Consider the following 4087-nt stretch of genomic DNA (forward strand, 5'->3'; position numbering starts at 1 on the left):
TTCCAAGTGTGTAGCCTTGGCAACGTAAGTCCATTCGGTAGTGTAAGTCCAAGTGTGTAGCCTTGGCAACGTAAGTCCATTCGGCGGTGTAAGTCCAAGTGTATAACCTTGGCAATGTAAGTCCATTCGGAGGTGTAAGTCCAAGTGTGTAGCTTTGGCAACATAAGTCCATTCGGCGGTGTAAGTCCAAGTGTGTAGACTTGTCAACGTAAGCTCATTCGATGGTGTAAGTCCAAGTGTGTAGCCTTGGCAATGTAAGTCTATTCGGCGGTGTAAGTCCAAGTGTGTATCCTTGGCAACATAAGTACATTTGTTTTAGCATGTTTATTTTCTATTATGTTTTCCCTAACTTAAAGGTATTGCCAAACATCAAAAAGGGGAAGATTGTTAGAGCAATCCCAATGGTTTGTGCGACCATGTGTTTTGGTGTTTGGACAAAAGGTTTAAGTTAGGTTTACCCTTATTATTTGATATGTATATGTGAATATGCAGGTTTGCAGGATATACATATGACTCAGCTTGATGACTTCGGGTCTGGTGAAGAATGGAGCATCCGACGGACTGTGGACAAGGTAGCAAAGACAAGAGCCGAGGGAAGCACACTTCAGGGCATACGCGAAGGATGACATTGATGTTGGTACCCAAAGGTTGTTTTGATGTGATCAAACAAGTTAGGTTAGGTCCTGTTGTGTTTAACACCTTGTGTCTAAGTGTACAGGAACTTAGGAGCATAGGGTGTCTAGCAAAAGACGCAACTAGCGAGAAGGATGACACGGGAGATAGAGCCGACGGGCTCGGTACATCCGAGGAATGAGGAGCAACGGAAGAGTACGCAGGCAGACGAGAAGGAGGCTTGTGGCGTTTTCGAGGGATGAGAAGTTAGGAGCGGAAGTGTGCTCGAGAAGACCGGAAGTTGGGTTCAGGTGAGCCATATTCCGGATGATCGAGATCACCCAAGCAAGAGGAACTAGAGTAGAAGACCTAGACCGAGGTGAGCGAAATTGGAGCGGAAAGCCCGGACTAAAAAAGTCAATGTCATTGACTTTCCAAGTTTAGGCGCCCGGAACTGAAGTTTATCCAGATCACATTTGACCTCAATTTGTTGCAAAGGGGATAAAATTTTATCCCCCTCCAGGTACTTGAACCCTTCCAGGCGCCCCGAGCAAGGCTATAGAAGCAGTGTTGCTCCCAAAGCTTTAGAACATTGAGAAATATGTTAACGCAAGGGCAGGGTCGGTGATAGGGCGTAGAGTTTATAAACAGAAAATAAAACCTCTCCCTTGTTTCCAACCTAGATTAGTAGCAATATCATAATTAAAATAAATTGAAATGAACAACTAATTAAAAAGAAAGGAGGCAAACATATTTGACTTGGTTACAACCTAAGTGGTTGTTAATCTAAGGTGGTTGCAAAGCTCTACTCGAAATGTCTCCTTCTTTGTAGGCGGAGAAACCTCTTACACTCTTTGAAAAGCTTAGAAAATCTCTAGGAAATGATTACAGTAGTTGTTCTCAAGTTGTTATTAAGATTCTGGACCAAGGCTATATTTATAGCCTTGGTCGGGGCGCTTGGAAGGGTTCCAGGTGCCTGGGGGATAAAATTTTATCCCCTTTACAACGGATCACGATCAAACGTGATCCAGATAAGATTTGATTCTGGGCGCTCGGAATGGTTCTGGGCGCCCGGATCAGAAAGTCAACTCCATTGACTTTTTCAGTCCTGGCCTTTTGCTTCAGTTTAGCTTTCCTCGGTCTAAGTCTTCTGCTTTGGCTCTGCTTACTTGGGTGATTTCGGCCAACTGAAATAATGCTGACCCAAACCTGATTTCGGACTTCTCCTCGAGCAGGATTCCACTCTGGTTTCTCGTCTCTCGAACGTTGCGTACGTTCATCTCGTCCACTGGTGTACTCTTCTGCAGCCCTCTCGTCCCTCGGACGCACCGAGCTCGTCGGCTCCCTTCCCGTGCCGTCTTTCTTGCTAGCTGCGTCTTCCACTCGACTTCTTGTGCTCCTAAGCTCCTGCACAGTTAGACACAGGGATCAAAACTAAACAGGACCTAACCTAACTTGGTTGATCACATCAAAACAACCATGGAGTCCAACAATCTCTCCCTTTTTGATGTGAATCAACCCAAGTTCAAGTTAAGGTAATAATAGACAAGTAGTAAAAAAATATTTTAAGTATAAAGTTTGTAATAAAAGAAATTGCAATAAAAAATTCTAACTCCCCCTACTCCCCCTAAACTTGTACTTATTTCTCCCTCTTTGATCACATCAAAAAATATGGATATTTTAAAAATCCTTAATTTAATAAAACAAGTAAAAGAAATTTAAACCAATTTCTAACTTATGGAGTTTTCCAAAAATTGACAAACATTGAAAGCAATTATCTTAATTAATTTCACAAGCTTATCAGTTTGTCAATTAAATGTCTAATTCAATAATCGGCTTCCAAGTTGTGGCGAGGTACTAGGGCTTCTTGGTTATTGGATCATCCACCACTTCTAGACAAAGCCTTTTAGATAATTTAAACATTTAATCTTTTCTGAAAGCCTTAGAAAAGTGTTTAATCTAAGTAGGACTTTGGAACTCAATATAGGCTCCTTGGTTAAGTAAGATTTTTTTTTTTTTTTTGGGGGGGGGGGGGGGGACATATTCTCTGAGAATTTTTCTAAGTTGACATTGGTGATGTCTAATATACCAATTTAATTTATCATAAATTCTAAGTTTTGATTTTTTAAAAGTTATTCAAGCATGCATGGCCATTTTTCAATTTTTTGATTTCTATTTTCAATTTTTCATTTTCTAATTTTACATTATCATACAATTGTAGAGGACATGCTTTTGCTAAATTCAATTTTAATTCAGCATTTTCCTTTTTTAGTTTAACTAGATCTTTAGTAAGACTTTTAATAAATTTAAAGGATTGTTTGGGAGATAGAGCACGTACCTCACTTACCTCAATTTCTGATGCTCCCCCTTCATCGCTACTTTCTTTTGATGATCCTTCTCCTTCATCTATGCTCATCTCTGAGCTACTCTCATCTTCTTCTTGATGGATTGTCGTTAGGGCTAGTTCGGCGTATGCTTCAATTTCAGATTTGGAGGATGACGAATTGTCCCACGTTGCTTTGAGGTTATGTTTGGATCGATCTAGCTTCATATTCTTTTCATTGCCTTTATTCTTCAGTTTCGGGCAGTCATCTTTGATGTGCCCTTCTTCGTTGCAATTGTAGCATCAGATGGTCTTTTATTTCGATACTGCTTTTTTATCTGTGACTTATATTTATTAGATTTAATAAATTTATTGAACTTCTTTACCATTAGCACTGCTTCGTTTTCATCAATTGATTCTTCGGAGTCTGAATCATTGGTTCTTGCCTTCAGGGCAACATTCTAACTCGGTCCTTTTCTTTGTCCTGTGCACCGAGATTTGTGTAATTCAAAAGTGAAGAAAAGACTTTCTAAAGTACTTACCTCGAGATCCTTGGATATATAGTAGGAGTCTACTATAGTTGTCCATTCGGGTGTTCTTGGGAATGCATTTAACGCATACCTTTGTGCGTCCCGATTCATTACCGTTCCTCCAAGATTTGTTGGTCCAGTGATCAGCTCTTTGATTCTTCTGTGTAGTTGTGCTACTAGCTCTCCTTCTTCCATTTGGAGGTTCGTCAGTTGATTCCGGAGCATGTCTCATTTCACAAGCTTTGTTTCGGAAGTTCCTTCGTACAGTTCTAGGAACTTCTCCCAAAGTTCCTTTGATGAGTCATAGTTACCAATTCGATTAACCTCCTGGGGTGGAAGAATGTTGAGCAGATGGAATTATGCTTTACCATTCGCCATGAAGTCGGCTTGCTCCTTCTTCATCCACTGATATTCTTCTTTGTCTTTTGGAACTGTAAAACCATATTTCATTGTTAAAAGAATTTCAAAATCTATTTTGAAAAATACCTCCATTCGGCGTTTCCATTATGCGAAGTCTCCCTTAAACTTTGGTGGATGAATGCTTTTATCGACCATCATCTTGATCTTGATGTTTCAGTTGGTGGTTAGTCCTTCTGAGGCGGTTGGGCTCTGATACCACTTT

Source organism: Zingiber officinale, chromosome 11A (genome assembly GCF_018446385.1).
Source record: "Zingiber officinale cultivar Zhangliang chromosome 11A, Zo_v1.1, whole genome shotgun sequence".
In the NCBI taxonomy this organism is placed as follows: Eukaryota; Viridiplantae; Streptophyta; class Magnoliopsida; order Zingiberales; family Zingiberaceae; genus Zingiber; species Zingiber officinale.